General features: G+C 41.3%; 1 protein-coding gene across 1 annotated transcript in view; it reads right to left on the reverse strand.

Moving 5' to 3' along the window:
• The window catches only part of lhfpl2a (LHFPL tetraspan subfamily member 2a), a 46,776-nt gene extending 22,724 nt beyond the window's left edge, over positions 1–24,052 (reverse strand). The window contains exons 1-2 of the mRNA XM_074617557.1: positions 23,806–24,052; positions 4,985–5,052 (exon numbers count right to left, since the gene is read on the reverse strand). The gene's annotated coding sequence lies outside the window, so the exon portion shown is untranslated. The remainder of the gene's footprint in view (positions 1–4,984; positions 5,053–23,805) is intronic.

A 24,052-nucleotide genomic window follows, 5' to 3' on the forward strand; every position in this document is an offset into this window, starting at 1 on the left:
TGGAATTAAACCTGGTACTTTCTGAACAAAGAATCAGCCGAGAAGAGTACGAATTGGACCAAAAGATCTTAGTACTTGACAATTTTTAATAATCCGTGCTACCTACACATTTAGGTCAGTGATAAAACCGCCCTTGTATCATCTCGTTTCATGACTTTAACCTAAACGTTGAAGGTGTTACTCGCTGAGAAGAACACATTTCATTGTTAAGCTGCATGAAATGTTGTCTGCTCCAGCATATCTTCACTGACAACCTCAACATCTTACTCATATATTTGACACCGATCCATTTATTTAATGCGACAGCTGAGGTCAGGAGACAGATACATTTCCCCCAGCGAGGTCACGCCACATCATTTTTATCCATTACGCTCTTGTCAGCGGCGGTTGTAGTTGAACATAATCGCAGTGTGGGAGAGATATCTCCGCGGCATATTTGTTAATTTATGAACTTTCTGTGGGGAGTACCGCTGGAGCATAAACACACGGATGTGTTGAAGGTGAGGAAATCCCACACTGGAGCTCCGGGGGAAGCAAGACGGGAAGCGTGGGAAAGAGAGGAGGAATAATGGTTCAGAGACCGGAGTGGTGAAGAGATCCCACAGATTGTGGTCAGTAGGGAGTACACCTGAGAGAGGTGTGGAGCCAACAGAGGGCTTATAACACCTCCAACTGAGGGGAAAGTTGGAGGGGAAAAAGAAATCACCTTTCCCAAGAGTCTTTTTAGTCCAAATACATACAGAGAACATCATAAAAACACACACCTGGACACACTAAACATGCACACCTCTATTTGATCTCAGTGCGAGTGGTCAACTGCTTCCCTCTGGAAACATCTGTTTATACAATCTGACTGTCAGTCTGGTTTGAGTGGTGAGGTGGAGTCACTCCAGTAGGAGCGACGGGATAATTCTTCAGCTGTGCCTCTGAGGAGGACGAAGGCGGAGATCAACAATCCCTCATCTTCTCTTATTGACCATAACAGCCCTCGCATGGCGAGCCCGCGCCACCAGGGTTAAGAGGGTAATGGAAAACAAAGACCATCTGACATTAACACAGCGGTCTCAAAGTGGGTGGCCGACCGGACCGCCGCGGACGGGAGGGAGAGTTTCACTTGTGAAAAGATTGTTTTGTACCACAAAAGGGCGTTTTTGTTGTTGTTCTGACTCAGTCGGTATGGCATCTCAGAGCGGTTAAATATCAGCTTGTGCTCGTTTGAGCGGAGGATTAAAGAGGCGGAGAAGCAGCAACAAAACAGAGATAACATCTGTCACAATGGCAACAACAACAGGGCAACAATCACTGTTTGTTGTGTGAAGAAACGGCGGCAGACTGAAATATCTCACCAATTATTGGATGGATTACTATGAGATTTGGTGCAGACATTCATGTTCCTCTCAGGGTGAATTGTAATATGTTTGATGATCATCTACATTATTTAATTTAGTGCAAAATACTTTTGTTTATGACCAAATACCTGCAAAACTAATGACATTCCCATCAGCCTCAGCTGTACTTTATGTTTACTGTAGGGTAGACATATTTTCAGTGTACCGCAAAAAGTGAACATGAACACAGACTATGACGGATTCTTTCGCCTCCATAGTCACCAAAGTAAATATTGGACCTATTTTCCACAAGCCACATATCTTCCGAATGTTTTTGACAGTAAAATAACATTTTTCAGACGGACAAATCAGTAGAAAATTAACTTTGTTTGAGACGTTCCTCTGTCTCAGCAACACACTCTCGCAAAGATCTGGCAACTAATGTTTGCTAACGCCCTAGCTAACGCCCTAGCTAACTAACTTTCGTAACGCTAAATATGTCTGTTAGCTGTGTAAATATCTAATGTTGGCAAAAGAAAATATAAATACATTATGCAAATATAATCCAATCTGTTTTCATCCATCCACACAACATTCACAACACTTCCAAACAAGGAGGGGGGATGCCATGACCACGCCCAGCCAACCACGAGACAGGAAGTGTAAATCATTTCAAACCATTGGCGGAGCTTGTAATGCGTCATCTTTGTTATAGAGCATCTTCTGGTTGCAAAAAAATAAGATGGCGACAGCCAAAATGCCGGACTCGAGGCCTCAAAACAGCAGTCCACAAACCAATGGGTGACGTCACGGATGAAATGATTGGACGGGCTTCTTAGAGTCGGTGACAGCCACAGACACTGGATTTGTTTTCTTTTTTTCGTCCGAGCATTTATTGATTGCGGTCGGGATGTAATGAGAATTCAACAATTCTAACAAAAATATTTTTAAAGAACACAAAGTAAGTGCTAAAATATTCAACAAGGTGAAATATCCCTTTAAGAAATATGGGGCTACATTCTTCACAACTATTTCCTCTGACGGCTGATGGACCGGGGAGCCCCGAGGAACCCCGAGGAGCCCCTTTCTGTTTCCCAATGTTAGAGAGTCTGGGGGCCTTCAGGCCTAACACTGTCTCCATTATGCTTAACCATTTCCAGCCCAACCTTCGCCCTGCAAACCGCCCCGGGGACCATAAACACAGGGGGGTCGGGGTCGCAGAAGAAAAGTCCTTCCACTTCAAATCCCCCGTGCTTTTGTTTTCCAGGCCAGACTCTCAGGAAACCAGTCCCTCTGCTGAGCTGGGTGGATGGTATTTGGCCCTCTTCGCCAGCATTGTTCCCACTGTGTTTTGTGCTTGGGATGAGTGCAGTTTAATCCTAACTTCCCTGTGGCTCTGAGACAAACTCCCCTGCAAACTGAGACCTCGCTGGCTGCTTTATCCAAACGCCCCCCCGGGGGGGCAGAGCTGTAGCTGTTGTGGGCACTCCAAGCTTAACCCGATACCTTCCTCAAAAACAAAAGTAAGCACTGCCGAGGAGCGCTGGCACCGGACTCTCTCCAGTTTCAGATAATAAAAGTATCAGGTGATATCATCCCCGCTTGCAGGCTCCTGGCAAATCATCGTTAACGGCATGTGTGGGAGGCGAGGAGGCGAGGGATGGAGACAAATGAGGGGAGAGGGCGAGTGAAAAGGAGACAAAACGGAGGGGAAGCGTGTTGCTATTGTCAGACCGGTTTCAGGGGAGTAACACGAGACCAGTAGGTGCTTTCACTTGCAGACAAAGAGATGAGTGTCAAAGAGTCACGCTTTTTCTTATAATAAAAACTGTCAGATTGTTCCAAAACATGAAGAAATCTGTCTGATTTAGAGCTGACATGGCAGGATGTATAAAAACTATCCTTTCCAAAATACATGGATAATAGAGCTGGGACGATACGCCTATCTCCTGATTCATTAATATCACGATACTTTGGTGCCGATTCAATATGTATTGTGATTTATTGCAATTTTTGTTAACTTTTTTAACACTAGACATTGGGAAAAAGTTGAATCATGACGTCACGTTACTCAGACTACCACAATAAAAGCGGTAACTTCATTCTTCCTCCACATAGACTCAAATAAAGCAAATATTTCAATTCTGGTATTAAAAATTGATTTCAAAATCATTAAAAAAATCTTCCTGATAAGAAATAAGTTTGAACATAATTCAAAGATGAACCCTCAGCCTGTTCCCATTGATACAGAGCATGAAGACAAAGGACGTCCAGTCAAAAACAAGTGCGAGATAACAGGAAGTGAGCCGCTGACGGGACGTCTCCCTATTTTAGGAGCAAAGTGACAAACGATTATTCTGTTTATTATCTTAACGGGGGGGTTTCCACTTTGAAATGACCTTCACAGGTGGTCCCTGCTCATTATCTCTCGCTCCGTTGTTTTCCTCTATATTGGAAAAACATGCCTCCTCCGTCCAAAACCCCTCCAACACCCCCGACTTCCTACTTCATCCAGATAAATATACCGGCCAGATTTCAAGAGTCAGCGAAGCAGACAATGAAAATACAGCATGAACTTGAAGCTTCACCTTCAGTTAACTAAAGGTTACAGACGCAGATGATTTAAAACATGAGGAGCAAGATGATTCACATGGTAGTTAAGTAGAAAATATATAAGATCAGTTGCCAGTTTATTAGAAACACCTCTCAGTATAACACCTCTAAAATGGCCTTAAATTAAAACCTCTCTTAAACAGTTTATCTTATAATAACCTTTGTGAAGGTAGGATTTATTGTACAGTTTTAGCTAATAACAGTGTATGTTGCAATAGAATTTACTCAAAACTTTGATTTTTTTGTGAATTTTACCTTTAAATAGAGCCAAATAAATTAATCCAGGATGGAAAAATGACTCTTTAATACTCTTTAATACAACCTGTGATGAGACAAGAGGCTGAAAATTTACATTACTTTGTTTTTAAGGTACCAGAAACCCTTGTCTTAATGTTATATACAAATTTCATGGTTGCATATTAGGGCTGTCAATCGATTAAAATAGTTAATCGGGATTAATCGCACATGTTTTATCTCATTATCATAAAGTGGGCATGTATGTCAAGGGGAGACTCGTGGGTACCCATAGAACCCATTTACATGCACATATCTGGAGGTCAGAGGTCAAGGAACCCCTTTGAAAATGGCCATGTCAGTTTTTCCTCGCCAAAATTTAGCGCAAGTTTGGAGCGTTATTTAGCCTCCTTAATGACACGCTAGTATGACATGGCTGGTACCAATGGATTCATTAGGTTTTGTAGTTTCATATGATACACGTAACTTTCCCAGATGACTTTGTGTTCGTGTAGGAAGTAGTTGCTCACAGTAAGAAGCTGACTTTAAAGCAGCGATGTCAGACAACACCTGGCCGGAACAATAGGGGCCATGGGAACAGCTTGTGTTTCCACCAGTAACAGACAGGTGACAGGAACCCCAATAATATCATAACAAAAAAAGCAGGAAACCCTGTTTCTGTTTGTTTTGTTTGTCTACACAACTACAAAGGATCTACTGAGGAAAAGCTCGACACTGGAGTCACAGTGGACTAAAGAGTTTAGATGCAATTAAAGGGCAAATACACCGTAAACAAAAACAACACAAACCTCTCGTGTGGACGAATTCTTCAGTTAAATCCAAATGATGTAAGAGTCCCCTCTCGACTCCTCACAACCTGTAGAGACAGAAGAGAAGAATGCAACCGTGAGTCCAAATCACAAAACCATCCCACCTCCAGAGAGCAACAGTTCAGTCACAGTCGGCTCTTAAATGAGCATCTTTTTCTCGTCTCCTTGCTCGTTGGTATTTTCCATCTAAACCTGAGACAGAGGAGCGACTGCACCTGGAGAAAAACTTTTAAACTGTTTCACGTGTTCATAAAAAAAAAGAGACGCTGACGTCTGCATCCCTCATTTGACGTGACGTGGTACCCTGTGGAAACGTTGCATAATGTTTTAGCACAACAAAACACATTGTGTGTGTGGATTGTATAATCCAGCCAAGTCACTAAGAGGGATAAAGTCATGAGCCCTGTGTGAAAGGTGTTATAAAATACCACAAAACATTATCCCACATCCTAACTTTAACTCTGAAATCAACACAGATTTTAAAACATGACTCCAACTGGTAGTTAACTAACTTTAAAGGGATAGTTCGGGTGTTTTGTAGTGGGGTTGTATGACCTACTTATCCATAGTCAGTGTATGACAGTCAGCACGCTCCCAGTTTGGAGAAATAGACAGGAGTACCAGCACGAGAGCCCTATCGGTTAGTTTGTAGGTGTTTTTGTGTGACTTTGGTGTTTTAAAGGGTTAATTCTGATTCACCAAAGTCACACAATAACACAAACAAACTAACCGATCAAAGCAGCGGTAGACCAGCAACTCCCGTGTTCTGCGAGTTAAAATTACTGTTTTTTTCAATGGAGTCTGGTGGCTTTAGCGAGAGCATAGATGGATACAACGGCTTCAGTTCCCGGCCGGTAAGGGCGGTCTAACGGCGAGGTAAAGTGATGAAAATATTCTAAATATAGCGTACACTTCAACTGATATTGATTTTTGTAGGTGTCTAGAATATGTTTTCTCTATATACTAATGGAACACATACGTCAGGCTGTAGATAATTAACTAATGGTCAACTCTCTTCCCCTTTTTCTCGGCCCTGTTGAAGCTTTTTAATGGTTACGGTCCAGAGAGTGAGCAGCACTCAGCTCGGGTCAATAGTCACGACATTAACAGGATTGCAGAGGTTTCCGCTAACAGTGCATTACATCGCTACGGTAGGATGACCGGAGCAGATTAGATGGTGATAACCGGAGGCTGTTCGTCTCCAAAGGAAGCTTAAGGTGGAGGTTTGTGCAGATAGAAGAGTGGCAATGAAGGACATTGTTCCTGTGACAATGCACTTAATCAGTACTTTATGTACTTTATCAGTGGCCTTAGGGTGCACTATTTTGGTGAGGAAAAACTGTCGAGGCCATTTTCAAAGGGGTCCCTTGACCTCTGACCTCCAGATATGTGAATGTAAATGGGTTCTATGGGTACCCACGAGTCTCCCCTTTACAGACATGCCCACTTTATGATAATCACATGCAGTTTGGGGCAAGTCATAGTCAAGTCAGCACACTGACAGCTGTTGTTGCCTGTTGGGCTGCAGTTTGCCATGTTATGATTTGAGCATATTGTTTTATGCTAAATGCAGTACCTGTGAGGGTTTCTGGATCAATATCTGTCATTGTTTTGTGTTGTTAATGCTTTCCAATAGTAAATATATACATACATTTGCATAAAGCAGCATATTTGTCCACTCCCATGTTGATAAGAGTATTAAATACTTGACAAATTTCCTTTTAAGGTACATTTTGAACAGATAAAAAACTGGCAAATACATATTTTAATCGATTGACCGCCCCAATATATATATATATATATATATATATATATATATATATATATATATATATATATATACATACATACACACACAGCAACAAGACACTCCTCACACCTACATGAAACAGCCACCATTCAAACACTGACGTCATTCTGAACCCGACTTTCTCTTTATGTAAAGTGATACTCTGATAAGGAAATATAACATAATCAAATAAGGTATAATCAACACTGGCACCGGGTTTATGAACAGTGGAAAAACAAGCACAAAAACTCTGGAATAAGCTTGAAACAATACACGGATACTCCCACAGAATCACTACACTAATAAACAGCATACCAACCAAACAGCAGGTCTCTAAATCACTGAATTAAATCTGTATTTTTTCATTCATTCAGCTTGAAGATAAAGAAATCTATAAGACCTGACACTGACGGCTGTGATTTGGTTTGTTTGTAAGTCATTTTGTTTTAGATGCATCTTTTTACAGCCAGTTTACACACCTGACTCCCTTTCTTCTCACACTGATCTGATGAAGTGGGGGATGAAAACAGGAACCTCAATTTCACAGATAATTCAGAGAGTAACAGAGATAAGGGGAAGAACATCATAGCTGTAACTTGTGAATGAAGAATAATACAATAATTGTAGGCCACAATATTTTCTCCTACAGAAGTGGACACACACTTGATTTCCCCAACGTGTTACAATCCATCTGTGAAAGTGATGCCAACAAATGCCCCAACATGCATTCAAGTTGTGAACACCTCTTAGTTAAGACACTGGATGTTCGGAGCTGAGCTGTTGAACCCTCCACAGCCGGGGGGCAGGTTATTATGTGGGGAATGGGGGGGATGTTCACTGCAGCCAGGACCACCACAAAAGGGTCTTTCTTATAGTATTTAAGGGCTCTCAGGGAACAGGGGAGCTGAAAGGAAGTATGTGGATTGTCAACATTTAATGGAACATTTGGTAGACACGCTTTCTTTCCGATAGTTAGATGAGAAGATCGATACCACTCTCATGTCTGTCTGTTAAATATGAAGCAATTAGCAAACGTATAGTATAAAGTGAAAGCCAATTGTTCGTTCCATTGCAACATCAGCTCCCAGCAGCAGAGCTACGCTTCCGCATTTTGGACTGAAAGCGACTACCGGACATCAGTAAAACGTCCGCCTACAAAGTGCCGTACAAAAGTATAACAAAATCATTTCTATTCTATTGTCATCATTTTAATGTCTCTACTGAAATGTCCTGTGTTGAACAATAAAAATATTATAAATATACATACTATTATAACTATTTAATTTTGCTTTTGTCCTGCGTGTAAATAAATAGCCTACAACTCCATTCAATTCTGTTGATGTCATGCTACTAGCGCTACTAACTACTGGCCGATAGCCGGTTGTTTGGGAACAGAGACGTTAACACATCCACCACGATACAGGCTTACAGCATACAGCGCATGGGTGTATTATGAGATCATAAAAGTGATTAATTACACCCAATATATCCATTATTACAGCTGCATACAGCTAGCAGGAAGCTGGCAGAACCGGATATATCATATGAGCGTGCAGGGCGGTGCAGCTGCTTCATTATCAACATATATGAGAGTGGTATTGGTCTTCTAATCAAACTCTCAGCAAGAAACTCATTTAAACTACTTTCCCAAAATGTCAGACTATTTAGACCTTTAAGTGTTTCGGTAGCTGCACACATGCACGAGCAAAGACTGCTGTTTTAATCTAAATCAAAGGTTGACTTTAATGAGGCTGTGTGACACATCACAGCACTAATATTGCATCCTCCGTTGCCGTCTGCATCTGTTTAACATTCAATCCTCTCTTCTTGTCTTCACTCTCTGGGCAGTAATGAGAGGCATGTGAGGCTAAACAGAGAGCATTCTCATTAAAATAACCAGTTCAGGAGCTCCCTCAGGCTAACATACACAACACAGGTGTTAGAAAGCAGCCGGTATCCAGGAGGACCCATTCTCTCTCCAACACTAATCTGCTTCTGCAAAGTGTTCAAACAAGCCATTTTGGAGCGCTGAAGCTTTGCAAATAGAGACAGATATCAGGCACAAAGACAGATGTTAGTGCACCAAACATGTTTATCTAAAGTGTGTGTGAACAGCAAAAACTGTATTTTTATAAGTCATAAACTTTGTGTGGGAACATCTGTTAGAAACACAATACATATTGTTGAGTGTAAACTGGGTTATATCTTAAGACTGGAACTGAATGGGCATTACAGCTGCTGTCTATTCTTACAATACAAAACAGACTTACAATGACTTCATCATTGTGCTCTGCAGCCAGTGTGTGTGTGTGTGTGTGCGTGTGTTTGTGTGTGTGTGTGACTGGAACATTTTTGCAGGACTAGGAAACTGTTGCTGCATCAGCACCACAGAAACCGCTCAGTGGCAGCGCAGTGGATTCAGTATCACACTGTACATGTGGGACAATATTTTTCAGTCTCACAATATTTAGCACAATATTTTTCAGTCCTTTTAAATCAAAACACAAGTGGCAGCTGATAATGATGCTTTACTTTGTCATCTAAAATGTATGCAATGTACAAAAAAAAATGGTGCGACATTAAAAAGAAGCAATTATTGTTCTTGAGAATAATAAGCATTGTCTGTTTCCCGCTCAGCTGGGCAGCTGTATTACATTTACCACACATTATTTTAGGAGCCAGCGCTGAGACAGAGGGGCTTTGAAAGCCTTGCCAGGAGCTCTTCAAAGACGGGAGGAAAAAAACGTCGTGTTTCTGGAGCCTGGGCAGCTTCCGCTTTGGGTTTGGATGCGAGCTCGGCCTGTTGACGGGAGGCAGAAACAATGCTGTTCCACAGCCATGATGAGCCTCATAAAGACGGTTTATGTCCACTTACATTTTTCTTTAAACGCTATACTCATAGGCGTTTTAGGACTGGAGGATCTTTTTCATTGTTCTAAGAACCCCCATTTTTATTGTGTCCACACCGCAAGAATAAGGAACACAAGAGACAATGCAGCACTGGAAACCGACATTTTTAAAAGCCTATTAGCCGTGTAAACAACAGACAAAACAAGAGACAAACAACAGCTCGTAATGAAATAGATTGAAGAAAACACAAACAAATGGACCGACAGTGAAGTCCAGAAGTTATTTTGTTCATGAGCACACACCCACTGAGCCAAAGAGTGAAGGCTAACCCAGTAGCACAAAGTCTAACCCAGTAGCAGAAAGTCTAACCCAGCAGCACAAAGTCTAACCCAGTTGCACAAAGTCTAACCCAGTAGCACAAAGTCTAACCCAGTAGCACAAAGTCTAACCCAGTAGCACAAAGTCTAACCCAGTTGCACAAAGTCTAACCCAGTAGCACAAAGTCTAACCCAGCAGCACAAAGTCTAACCCAGCAGCACAAAGTCTAACCCAGTAGCAGAAAGTCTAACCCAGTAGCACAAAGTCTAACCCAGTAGCACAAAGTCTAACCCAGTAGCACAAAGTCTAACCCAGTAGCAGAAAGTCTAACCCAGTAGCACAAAGTCTAACCCAGCAGCACAAAGTCTAACCCAGTAGCACAAAGTCTAACCCAGTTGCACAAAGTCTAACCCAGTAGCACAAAGTCTAACCCAGTAGCAGAAAGTCTAACCCAGCAGCACAAAGTCTAACCCAGTTGCACAAAGTCTAACCCAGTAGCACAAAGTCTAACCCAGTAGCACAAAGTCTAACCCAGTTGCACAAAGTCTAACCCAGTAGCACAAAGTCTAACCCAGCAGCACAAAGTCTAACCCAGTAGCAGAAAGTCTAACCCAGTAGCACAAAGTCTAACCCAGTAGCACAAAGTCTAACCCAGTAGCACAAAGTCTAACCCAGTAGCAGAAAGTCTAACCCAGTAGCACAAAGTCTAACCCAGTAGCACAAAGTCTAACCCAGCAGCACAAAGTCTAACCCAGTAGCACAAAGTCTAACCCAGCAGCACAAAGTCTAACCCAGTAGCACAAAGTCTAACCCAGTTGCACAAAGTCTAACCCAGTAGCACAAAGTCTAACCCAGTAGCAGAAAGTCTAACCCAGCAGCACAAAGTCTAACCCAGTTGCACAAAGTCTAACCCAGTAGCACAAAGTCTAACCCAGTAGCACAAAGTCTAACCCAGTAGCACAAAGTCTAACCCAGTAGCACAAAGTCTAACCCAGTAGCACAAAGTCTAACCCAGTTGCACAAAGTCTAACCCAGTAGCACAAAGTCTAACCCAGTTGCACAAAGTCTAACCCAGTAGCACAAAGTCTAACCCAGTTGCACAAAGTCTAACCCAGTAGCACAAAGTCTAACCCAGTAGCACAAAGTCTAACCCAGTTGCACAAAGTCTAACCCAGTAGCACAAAGTCTAACCCAGTTGCACAAAGTCTAACCCAGCAGCGAGAGAGAGAGAGAGCAATATATAAATAAAAAAATATACATAGCCAAACGAACCAATTGATGCAATAGCATTTTGACACTAAAACGTACGTACTTTGACCAAAATATAACTGTTTGGATGTGCATACATAGGGAACACCACTGGGAAGCTGCAGAATGAAATAAAAACCTAAAAAACTAAACAAGAATAATGGACCCACCCTTTAATATAATTATCTGTACATAAAAATCGATCCTCAGTGACATTACGGCCCTTTCTCGATGACATCACCCCACTAACGTCCAGCTCCATCTCCTCAGTCAGCGCTTTAATTCCCTTTGACACAAGCACACACCCCTTTCCACCTCCACACAGAAACACTTAACACTGCAGCACAAGCCGTTACAAAAGCACTCGGCCCGTAAAGTGAAAACACAAGGTGTGTTTTACTCCCTCCGGCGTACGCTGATTACACCCTCTGCACTAATGCAATGATTATCCACACTCTATCCAATTTCCTCTCATATGTGTGTGTCTACATGCATGCATATACGTACATACATGTGTGTGTGTGTTACCTGTAAACCACAGACCGCACGCAGCACACAGAACACAGAGATGACATCACCTCGCAGTGATTAGTCTGTTAGCTCAACGTTGAACACAACAGATGGCTGCAGCTGCATCATTCAGCGAGGCTGGTTTATAAATCATATTAGAGATAAACTGCTTTTAAGATTATAAAACAAGATATGGAATCAAAGAGGAAGAAGAGATAACCTTTATTTTGTTTTCTTTGTTCAGATGTGGTGAAGTCATCTCTGTATGATAACAGACAGGTGTATTAAGTGCTCTTTAATGTGGAGAGGAGGGTAATTTCTCTGGATTGGATAAGAGCCAGGTTTCTACCAGACATGATGACAGACATAATGGGCAAAGGGGTTTCACGTGAGTTCACACACACATGCACATACACACACACACTCATTACCCGCCTTTCAGGACTGCATTATGTGCTGCAGCCTCGCCAAATTGTGTTATCATGTCTATAATTGTCCTTTAGAGGCATCATCTTTCCTGTCTAGCCTCTGAACCCACAGTGATAAAGAGTCCCACTCAGTGTCACAGGCTGTTGGCCTCCAGGAATCTAACGGCCATAACGGCTGCTATAATGTGTCTAACCAGCCTGAGAAGAGGATAAGTGTTTACATCATCTGGGAAGTGCACGCCGGCCATTAAACTGCCCGAATTGAGCTACGTTGACACTTAAAATGCTGTTTAGGCGTCCACACACTGCATTTTCAGATGTTCTTTTTAAAAGGTCTGTTCACCCAAAACACAAATATAAACATCCCTGAGATTACTGCCTCCACCACAATACAATAGAGGTAAACAGAATATGTTTTGTGTTGTTCACAGCATTGAAAAGTGCAGCCCATTCGCACGAAAAGGTGTATGAATGCCACGATAATTCGCAAGGAATTTAGCGTGCAATAAGAACACCTTTCTTGCTAAGACTGCTTGTGGAGGGTGAGTGGGTTAGGTGGATGGGTCCAACAAACACAGGAGACTGGTGTTACGTTTTTCACGTGATTTTTAGTGGTGTTTGAGATCAGTTTTACGTACTTATGTTACCTTGTTTCTGTACGTATTTACTTAGTTTACGTACTTGTATTAAGCCCAACCATGAGTGGTTTTGTTGGCTTAAACTAACTGCAGGTGTTTAAATTTGGGAAAAAGAGAGCTTGAGGTTTTGATAATTGGTATCGGGAGAAAAAACGTTGGGTCGGCGCACCCCTAATGAACACCTGTATTGTGTGATCAGCCAAACTAAAACACAAAATAAGACAGTCACACATAAAGTCACGGGCAGTTGTCTTAACCACAGACAAAGTGGACATAGTCATTGTGACGTCATACATTGGTTTGTGGACTACGGTTTTGAAGCCTTGAGTTTGTCATTTTGGCCATCGCCATCTTGTTTTTTTGCAACCAGAAGTGACACGAGAGGGTGGAGCTAAGTACAACCGAACTTGCAAAAAACTCTTGCGAGACTCGGTGCCCAACGACCTATCCTAACCGTAATCATTCAATGTCAATGACTAACCTCAACCATCTTGCGAGAGTTTCGCAGTTTGCATGTTACCTTCTAGTCATGACCCCGTGGTAGCGGCCTGTCAATCACAAGGTAGCCACGCCCTGAAGCATCCCCTGCTTTATTGTCTATTTGACTCTAAATGGGACCATAATATACTAAATAAATCTCCAACGCAAATTACTGGAAGCTTTTAGAAAAGTAGTTCCCCTCAGAGTGAATGACCTCTGGGGCAGCGGGAATGTCAAAGGGAAGGGAAGGATTGAAGAAGAAGAAGGAGAAGGAGGAGGGGAGGAAGAGGGTACAAAGGCAGCTCCAGACGCCGGCCCCTGGGAGATGGATCATGGATGTCTGACCTAGAGACGCTCCAGTTAATTGTGAAACAAAAGCTTTACCTTCTCTTTCTCTCTCTGTCATTTATTCTCTAACCTTTGCTCTCCTTTCTCTTTTTCCTCTCTGAAACTTGTTTTCCCTTTACGCCTGCTCTCTGTCTCCTTACACTGTTATTACTGCCCTCTGTGATTCACTGTGTTTACTCTCCCTTCTCCACGCAGCGTGATCCTCCCCGCCGTCTTCAGATGTGCAAACACCACTTAGCTGCTGAGGGCCGACCCAAATGACAACAGCAAACAAAGAAATGCCTCATTCTCTGCAAGTATGCACATTTTATGAAGGCTTAGGACCAGTCAGAGCAAAAGGTCAACCAAACAGAGACCGTTAGGCAACCGTAATATGATGATATATGACTTACACTAAACCCCCAAAAGATTTACACTAAACCTGCAAAAGATTTACGCTAACCCCCCGAAAGATTTAAGCTAACCCCCCAAGTTTTACACTAAATCCCCAAGTTTTACACTAAACCCCCAAAGTTTTACCCTAAACCCCCAAGTTTTACACTAAACCCCCAAGTTTTACACTAAACCCACAAAGTTTTACACTAAACCCCCAAAGTTTTACCCTAAACCCCCAAAGTTTTACACTAAACCCCCAAAGTTTTACCCTAAACCCCCAAGTTTTACACTAAACCCCCAAAGTTTTACACTAAACCCCCAAAGTTTTACCCTAAACCCCCAAGTTTTATGCTAAACCCCCAAAGGTTTTACCCTAAACCCCCAAGTTTTACACTAAACCCCCAAAGAGATTTACGCTAAACCCCCAAGTTTTATGCTAAACCCCCAAGTTTTACCCTAAACCCCCAAAATGTTTTACGCTAAACCCCCAAAAGATTTACGCTAAACCTGCAAAAGTTTTATACATTCATATTACTTAGAAAGACATACAGTATGAAACAGGAGCATCACAACTGCAGTGAAATATTGATGCAAAGATGCTTTTCTGGCAAAATTCAGACAGTAAAAGAGTTCAACGCAGGAGGGAGAGTTGACTCTGAGCTGAACCTGAAACTGTGTTTATTTAACCGGAGCCATGTCGGTGCGGATCATACCTGAGATTGAATCAAACAGGATGCATCTGTTGACAAGCCTGTGGCTGGAAAACTAGCCTGGCAAATACCGGTTAAATTCAATTAGGCCTGTTCATATCAGCTTGTTAGAATGGCTGCAGCTTTGGGGTGTATTGTTTAATCTTGTTTAAAGAATCAAACCTGACTGAATATCTTCATTTACCGATGAGACATTGGGGGGGGGGAATCTGAAGACAGGTTAGCATTTGTTGGTGCTTGTGACTGTGTGGTCCCACAGGTGCTGTAACATTATCCCAGTCTAGAGAAGTGGTCACCCTCACCTGGAGAGCCCGCACACTACATATCAATTCACAGCTGCACAGACCATTAGGCAGATCTAGTGAAGATTAGTGGAGACGTTCAGTCAGAAGCTCCCATGGTTTTATACTAAATTTAACACAAAAAGGTTTACACTAAACCCTCAAAGGGTTTACGCTAAACCCCCAAAAGTTTTACACTAAACCCCCAAAAGTTTTAAACTAAACCCCCAAAAGTTTAACACTAAACCCCCAAAAGTTTTACACTAAACCCCCAAAAGTTTTACACTAAACCCCCAAAAGTTTTAAACTCCCAAAAGTTTTAAACTAAACCCCCAAAAGTTTAACACTAAACCCCCAAAAGTTTTACGCTAAACCCCCAAAAGTTTAACACTAAACCCCCAAAAGTTTAACGCTAAACCCCCAAAAGTTTAACACTAAACCCCCAAAAGTTTAACACTAAACCCCCAAAAGTTTAACGCTAAACCCCCAAAAGTTTAACACTAAACCCCCAAAAGTTTTACGCTAAACCCCCAAAAGTTTAACACTAAACCCCCAAAAGTTTAACACTAAACCCCCAAAAGTTTAACGCTAAACCCCCAAAAGTTTAACGCTAAACCCCCAAAAGTTTAACACTAAACCCCCAAAAGTTTTACGCTAAACCCCCAAAAGTTTAACACTAAACCCCCAAAAGTTTTAAACTAAACCCCCAAAAGTTTAACACTAAACCCCCAAAAGTTTTACACTAAACCCCCAAAAGTTTTACACTAAACCCCCAAAAGTTTTAAACTCCCAAAAGTTTTAAACTAAACCCCCAAAAGTTTAACACTAAACCCCCAAAAGTTTTACGCTAAACCCCCAAAAGTTTAACACTAAACCCCCAAAAGTTTTACGCTAAACCCCCAAAAGTTTAACACTAAACCCCCAAAAGTTTAACACTAAACCCCCAAAAGTTTAACGCTAAACCCCCAAAAGTTTAACGCTAAACCCCCAAAAGTTTAACACTAAACCCCCAAAAGTTTTACGCTAAACCCCCAAAAGTTTAACACTAAACCCCCAAAAGTTTTACGCTAAACCCCCAAAAGTTTAACACTAAACCCCCAAAAGTTTTAATCTAAACCCCCAAAAGTTTCAAGCTAAACCCTCAAAAGATTTAGCCTAGGCTAAACCCCCAAAAGATTTTACGTTAGCATTTCCTGCTAACTAGCTAACGGCATACAAAAGTAAGTGCTTTACTTCCAGGACCAAGGAGCGTTTCATTAACTAACCAACCTACATTTGTATGTAGAGTTATAGGTTAAAGAAAGCCCATTAGCTCATTTCACCGGGCAAAACCAATGTTTGCCGGCTTGAAATGACAGAACCTGCTTTTGTCTGCAATCAAGGACCCATTTTCTCTGAAATTACTAATAAATTCATGCGGTAAATCAACATTAACAAAAACGTCATGCTGTGGGAGAAGGAGAAGGGAAAGCCTGACAGGAAACCGTTACTAACGGGGGCAAACGGTCAACTACTGTGAATACAGTTAGTAATGTGAGCAGGATTAGGTCAAACCAGTGACCTGCTTTATATTTAGCATGAGTCACCTCTATTAAAACTAAGTCTACCAAGGCAGGATGCAGAGAGAGACAGAGAGAGCGTTATAGCCGTTGGTCCTGCTGCTGAGCTCTCTGGCTACCAGCGGTGGTAATGACCGGTGACCGCCTGCCAGGCCAAACCAAAATAGGGTTTCCATGGTGCTGGTGTGAAACCAGGACCCAAACACAGAGAATTTACTGTAAAAGTGAATGAAAGCGAAACGACTCCGTTGGATAGCTTGACCAGTATGACAAGAGGACTTTTTTTAGAGCTAGATTCAAAATGAAACTACAGTATCTTGATCAGAATTTCCCACAAACCTCCCATTATGGTGAGAAAGCTCCATTATTACGTCTCCAAACTTCAAGATATTGTTTCCAAAAGCCTCGTTTTGTCTGACCAACAGTCCAAAAGCCAAATATATTTAGTTTACTATCAAATAAGGCAAAGAAAGCAAACAAATTATCCCAATTTAGAAGCAGGAATTAGCTATTATTTTGTATTTTCTTTCATATAAAATGACTAGATCTGCAACAATTAATTGATAAATTGATTAGTTCTCAACTATTAGATTAATCGCCATCTATTTTATTAACCGGTATGAGTCATTTTGATTCTGATTGCAGCTTCTTAAATGTGAATATTTTCTGGTTTCTTTACTCCTCTATGACAGTAAACTGAATATCTTTGAGTTGTGGACAAAACAAGACATTTGAGGACGTCATCTTGGGCTTTGGGAAACACTGATCGACATTTTGAGACATTTTACAGACCGAACTACTGATCGATTAATCAAAATAGTTGGTTATTAATTTAATAGTTGACTAATCGATTAATTGATTAAATCGTTGCAGCTCTAAAGAACTTTTCCCAACATGTCAAGCTATTCAGTTAATTGGAAGAAAAACAAATTTGATAATAAAAATAATTGTTGTTTGAAACTTTGAATAGGTAATAAATTCATAGACTTCATCTCTTTGTAGTCTTTGTTTTCTTTCTCTTATATAAACCAACTGGAACATGAAAGCAAACTATGACGTTCAGCTGTGACACAAGCACAATGTACAATCTCGTGTAATCTGGTTCCATGACCTACGCCAAACTGAACATATGATACCATCTTATCGCACGTTACACACAGACCGCCTATTGTGGCGGGTCGTAACCTTTCGTGATTAGCATACAGCTGAGAGATCCCAGAGTGACTCCAGCTCCAGATTATATTATATTCAAACATGTCTGATCCAACATAAGCCGGTTAAAGGAAGACAGGAGGAAAACAGGAGATGCGCCGCTGACAAAGAGACATAAACTGCAGACAAGCAGCAGCGTTTAATGAGCCTGCAGCTGCTCTGGGACCAGATAAAGTGCTGGAGGCCATGCAGCTGCAAAACCAGCGTCCGTCTGCCGTGCATTCCCCTGAGACTGACCCCCAGCTCGCCACAAAGGAACACTGCAGATTCTTCCTCCTCATTTCACCCGACAGGAGGGTCCTGCCCCCCCACCCTCGCTGCCCTCCACAAGTCATTCTCTGGATGTCTCTTTCTTTCTGTGCTCCACACAGGCCAACCTTGAATAGACAGAGGGGACGAGTGTAAGGGAGAGGGCTTTGTTATTATGAGGACCCCACCCTGCTGGGTTCCCAGTAAACAGCAGGCTGTAGAGCCGCTGGAGGTCGATGTACCCCCCCCCAGGAGAGGCTCATCTCCGGGGGCCACGGGGAGGCCCAGAGGACGGGGAGAGAGTCAGAGAGAGAAGAAGGGTGATTAGCTCCAGCGCTGCCTAATCTAATCAGTGTGCATGACTGGCCTGTGCAGCATGGAGGGGAGGGGGGCACGTAGAGGGTTAAAGTTTACTATCATTCAAAGAGCTATGGAGGGTTGGGAGAGTTAAATCAGTGTTTCAGAAGTTCATCATGTAAACGCTGCTGGTCACGTTTCACAAGGACGTGACGTATAGTTTGTAGGACCGTCCTCGAACAAAGAACTTCTTAGTTGACTAATCGATTAGTTGATTTAACCGACAGATCTGTGAAACTGAGTTTCTCCACAAAGAATCACACAAAAGCACCACTTTAAATCTGGTGTTTACCAGAGATGTGCTCATAAGTCTCTTGGAAAGAAGTCATTCAGCATGAAAAAAAAGCTTAAAAAACGACTAATCGACTAAAGAAATCTTCGTCGACTAAGACCAAACCGACCGATTAGTCGACTAAACGACGAAGAAGCGTGCAATAAGAATACCGTTCTTGCTTTTAGGTGTGTCATTTGTACGCTATGTAGTCTGTACTGACTGCAATGTAAATGCATCTGCATGAATATGCTACGATCGGAGCTAGTGACGTGGAATGAAAAGTGAGAGACCGCTCATAGTGGCGGGTGGGGAGATGGATGGGTCCAACAAACACACGACTTTCAACCAGGAGATCGATGATAGAGACCCGGTGTTTTAAAAGTTACGTTAGTGGCGTGTTTTCCGTCCTTATGTTATGTATCATGTTGTTTCTGTACGTCTTTTACTTTGTTTACATACTTATTTTAAGGCCAACCGTGACATTTTTTCTAAACCTTAGTGACTAAGTAGGTGGTTTTATTACACCCTGCCTAGGATAAGGATAATATTAACGTTAGCGTGCAACCCAGAGTAACAATTCTGCAGCTTACGTTATTTCTGGCTTCACATGTTGCATTAAAATAAATTCAATTGAATTACGTTAGTTTGAATTAGTTCAAACTTGATTTCATTAAAAGTGACCGCCCTCAGACATAAAACAGTGGAAAATGTCCTAGAACAAAAGCCTGTTGGACGCCCTTCTCCTCCTCTGTCTGTGCCGACTGTGACACAGAGTTTTTCCACTAACAGACCATCTCCGAACAAACTCGGACACAAGGCTGCTTTTAATTCACTCCTTTTAGAAGCCTGGAACGGAAAACCCTATAACGTAATGTGACCCAGTTAAGATTTGTCTGAATCTTTAAGACCGCCTTCCTCGCATTACGTCAATTTTACGGCCAAATAAACAATCTTTAGGGCAACAAGTCGCGTATTTTAATAAAAAAAATTCTGTGTTGTGTTGCTTTCATTTGAGCACTTCCTGGACTCTCCCGTTGAAAGTTTTATTAACCGCATAAAAGAATACTGTGGGGGTGGAATTATGACCCTAAAAAAGTGCTGAATATTGTAACTCGATGTACAAGTGCAACTGAGGAAATACGAGGCATATAAAGCAGCCTCGTTATCAGGGACCATCTACACTGGAGGATATCCACAGCAGGGCTTTAACAAACTGTATTCCAGATGTTGGTCCAAGCCGGCCGGAGTCATCTGATTTAACCTCTGACCCCGGAGCAGCCGTTCAATTAGAGGATTTCACACTCTGGTCATGGCGACACCACGGCTCTGGCTTTAGTTTCAAACTCACACTGATAGTGCCCAGGTCTGATTTCCATCAGCGGGGAAATTTACGCTCATAAAAGTGTTTATTTAGGATCCAAATGCACGGAGATGTAAATGAATTCCTCCACTGAAGGGAGGAGACATATACTGACCCAGTCCCATAAACTGCAGCCAGCATCCTGGATTAATGACAAAAGCCATCAAAGTTCAAGAAAAGCACGAAGGGCAGATGATGTGGTCGGCATGAACGACATAGCAGTTTGGTTTTTTAACGTGCACTGAAAGTATCACCATCATCTGCACCAGGCGAAACAGAGGCTGGTCATATTATATTTTCTTTGAAAGTTTCTGTTAAAAAAACAAACATAAAAGAGTTTTCCAAAGCATCTGCGCTGCCACGCTGCCAACAGACAGAGACGCATGTATTATTTAGCTTTTCTTGTGGCTTAAACGGAGGGTCGTAACGAATGAAGGCTTTTTTTTTGTTGTTTAATGGTCCAAACACGGAGCCCTGAGGGACCACGTGCACTGGCACTCCAACCACTGGCAACCTCGGACAACAAACCGCCATCTTTAATGCCATTCAGTGATGACCTAAGCGTCATTAAACATCTGAAGCTCAGTTGCGTGCTCTTTAAAAGAAAGAACAAATTACAAAGAAATGGCTCAAGCTAATTACAGAATATGGAGTCAGGACCGAGACCACACAGTGGCTGCACCGCTGCAGCTGGTAATAAAGTGACAACAATACGCTGAACAATTTAACATGTTGAATTTATGATTAAAAACTATAAAAGCTATAGTGTTAAAGTGAAGATATGTGAAACTAGAAAACATAAGGAACCCATTGGTACCAACCATTGGTGTCATGCTAGCTTGCTGGCAAGGAGGCTAAATAACGCTCCAAACTTACACAAAATTTTGGCGAGGAATAACTTGCATGGTCATTTTAAAAGGGGTCCCTTGACCTATGACCTCAAGATATGTGAATGAAAATGGGTTCTATGGGTACCCACAAGTTTTTTTGAAAGAATGGGATATTTCCGCCTATTCTAAATGACATATTTTTTATATTTCTGCATACTGGGGTCCCTAAACAGTCTTGGAATAACATAAATTGGGTATCACTGTAAAGCTGAGACTCTTGTGGATCCAATGAGTCCAACTGTATTCATGTGTGATGATGTTAGTCCTCATAGTAGCCAATTCGTTGTAGAAAAATTTGACGTCACTGTATAAAATGACCTATGGTGACCTCTAGGATAATCACAGCCTCATGAAACTTTAAAGCCACAAACTAGAGACCTAGAGCATTCAGAAGATGGATGGCTTCCTAGCTAGATTGACAATAAGGGGGTTTCTGAGCAGTTTCCATAACAGACATGCTCGCCATCCAATTGCCGAAAAATGCAATTCTTGCAGAAATCTCAGCATGGCTTTTTCTATGGTGTTCCTCAAGGTCTTGGTGTCTTAATGTGGTATTTTGGAGGGATTATTGATCATTTATATTAATTCTCAAGTGGTAAAAAATGGTTAAATTTAGAATCAAATCTGTGTAACAAATGGTATCAACGCAAAAATTGCTGCAACAACTTATGAGACATAATAGAGCATGGGAATAGCCATCATATACTTCTATCATAATGTTCTAAACCCTTATACACTTTCATAATTTATTTTGACTAGAACAACTTGACACAGTGTTCAGGTGGATCTCAAATTAATCTTCAGGTTCCCAGCTTTCAGATGATGTACACCACTTCTATGTGACATTTACTGTTGTCCTGCTATCTCCCCCTAAAGACCCCCTGTACCCCCCTAAAAACAGGTCTATTGTGGGTCTCCAGAGGGTTAATCTAGTAGCAGAGAAAGAAAACTCCACGTGGAAAAAGACAGTTCATATTGCTGTGATCTTTCCGACCACAGTGAATCAGTGACTGAGGTTTGGAACAAAACATCCCTCATGAACACTGTTGCAATAAAGAGCATCACACGTGGAAAAAGAAACACAGCTTGTTGGGGGGAAAGAAGCAAAGTTTGGGTTTTCTTTATGCAAAAACACATAACACATGTTCCTGACTCTGTGGTCCAAAGATATTAAATAAAGGTCTCTGCCTGCAGGACTCCTTTCTCTTCCACACACACACAAACACACTGGTCTACAGGTGGGACCAGTTCTCAGGTTTACTGTTGAAACACAAGACAAGAATCTGTGCCGCACTTTGTCAAAACCTCCGACACACTTCCTCTTGAAGTCACAAAAGCAGGGCAACCTTAGACCTTCAATATGTGGAACAGATCCAGGATCAGGTGTTTGGGGTCAGTGATGCTTTTTATATTGTGGAAAATTAAACTTGGTTGTAGCTATTCATCCACATCTATGGTGCTTCCGATAACGCTTATTTAATAGCCTGACAACAGTCTAATCAGCTGGTTGTATGGAGCGCTGAGAGAATTAATTGATTAGTAGATTAATTTGAGTCATTTTTCAAGAAAAATACGACACAATATCTAATTCCAGCTTCTAAATTGTGATGATTTGTTGTTTTCTTTGTCTTATTTGATAGTAAACTAAACATATTTGTCTTTTTAAGACAAAACAAGGCTTTTGGAAACATTATCTTGAGCTTTGGAGACATTATAATGGACCTTTCTCACCATTTATATATGCGTTTAGGGGCTGCAACTAACGATTATTTTCATTATTGATTAATCGATTAGTTGTTTGGTCTATAAAATGTCAGATAATGGTGAAAACTGTGGATCCCAAAGCCCAAGATGACGACCTCAAATGTCTTGTTTTGTCCACAACTCAAAGATATTCAGTTTACTGTCAGAGGAGAAAAGAAACCAGAAAATATTCACATTTAAGAAGCTGGAATCAGAATCAGAATGACTCGAACCGATTAATCGATTATCAAAATAGTTGGCAATTAATCTAATAGTTGACAACTAATCGATTAATCTAGTCATTTACAAGAAGAAATGACTTCATATATATACTATTTATTTGTTATATCGTGATAAATATCATTATCAAGATATGAAATTAACTATATTGTGATAGAAGATTTTGGTCATCATGATATAATAAAATGAATGATGAATAAAAGACAGGGAATAGGTTTTTAAGTTTGATTTTGCATACAAATGCTGATTATTATCAGAGCTGATGATTAGTCGTTTAATTGATTAGAACTTAATCACTACTTTGATAACTGATTTTTTAAAGTCAAAAACACAACAATTGTCCTGTTGATAGTAATCTAAACATATCATTATATATCTTGAGCTTTGGAGACATTATAATGGAAATGTTTCACCATTTATAGACTAAATAAGAGTTTTAATGTTTAATGTATGCGTTTTTTTCATCTTTAATAAAACTTTTTAACTAAAAACAACGTAACAATGCACATGGTTTGTTGTTTAAGTTTCTCAACTGTGAAAAAGTGTTGCTAAATTGAATATTTGGGGATTTTAATGACTCTCAACTTAAAAACAGTTCTTATATTAACCAAGTTTGTTACACCATGTGCATGGCCAGTATTATTAATGATGTTAAAGACACATATATGAGTTAAAACTGTAATAATGGAGGATTTAACTGTCAGAACCTGGATCTCATATTATATTAGGGGGTCATACTGAGCAGCATCTAGCCGGGCAGAGCATCACTCTGTTCGGCTTCAATGCCACGAGTTTCCCCCTTTAGAGCAGCTCCAGGACACTAAATAACACAACTAAACTAACACTTTAGTGAAAGTCTCGTTAAGTGTGGCTTAGAAGACGTGTTTCATAGATGAATAATGTCTCTATTGTTGTAGAAAAGTAGAGTTTTCTCTACTTACGTGTAACTGCTGGCGGAGCGGTTTCTCTGGAGCGACGCCTCTGAGACACAGAAAGGAACCTTTTTCAGTTTAAGTTGACTTGTTTGATTATTAGTTTTCGTTCCTCTCAGTTTGTCTTCTTCTTCATCCTCCACGTTTCTCTCCGGGGAACCACAGAGACAGAGGAATGAATGATTCCGTCCTCCTCTTCTGCCTCAGACAGACTAACCCACCGCTGGGATGACTGGGAGTGACTGGCAGCCGTTAG

Source organism: Sebastes fasciatus, chromosome 19 (assembly GCF_043250625.1).
Source record: "Sebastes fasciatus isolate fSebFas1 chromosome 19, fSebFas1.pri, whole genome shotgun sequence".
NCBI classification, from domain to species: Eukaryota; Metazoa; Chordata; class Actinopteri; order Perciformes; family Sebastidae; genus Sebastes; species Sebastes fasciatus.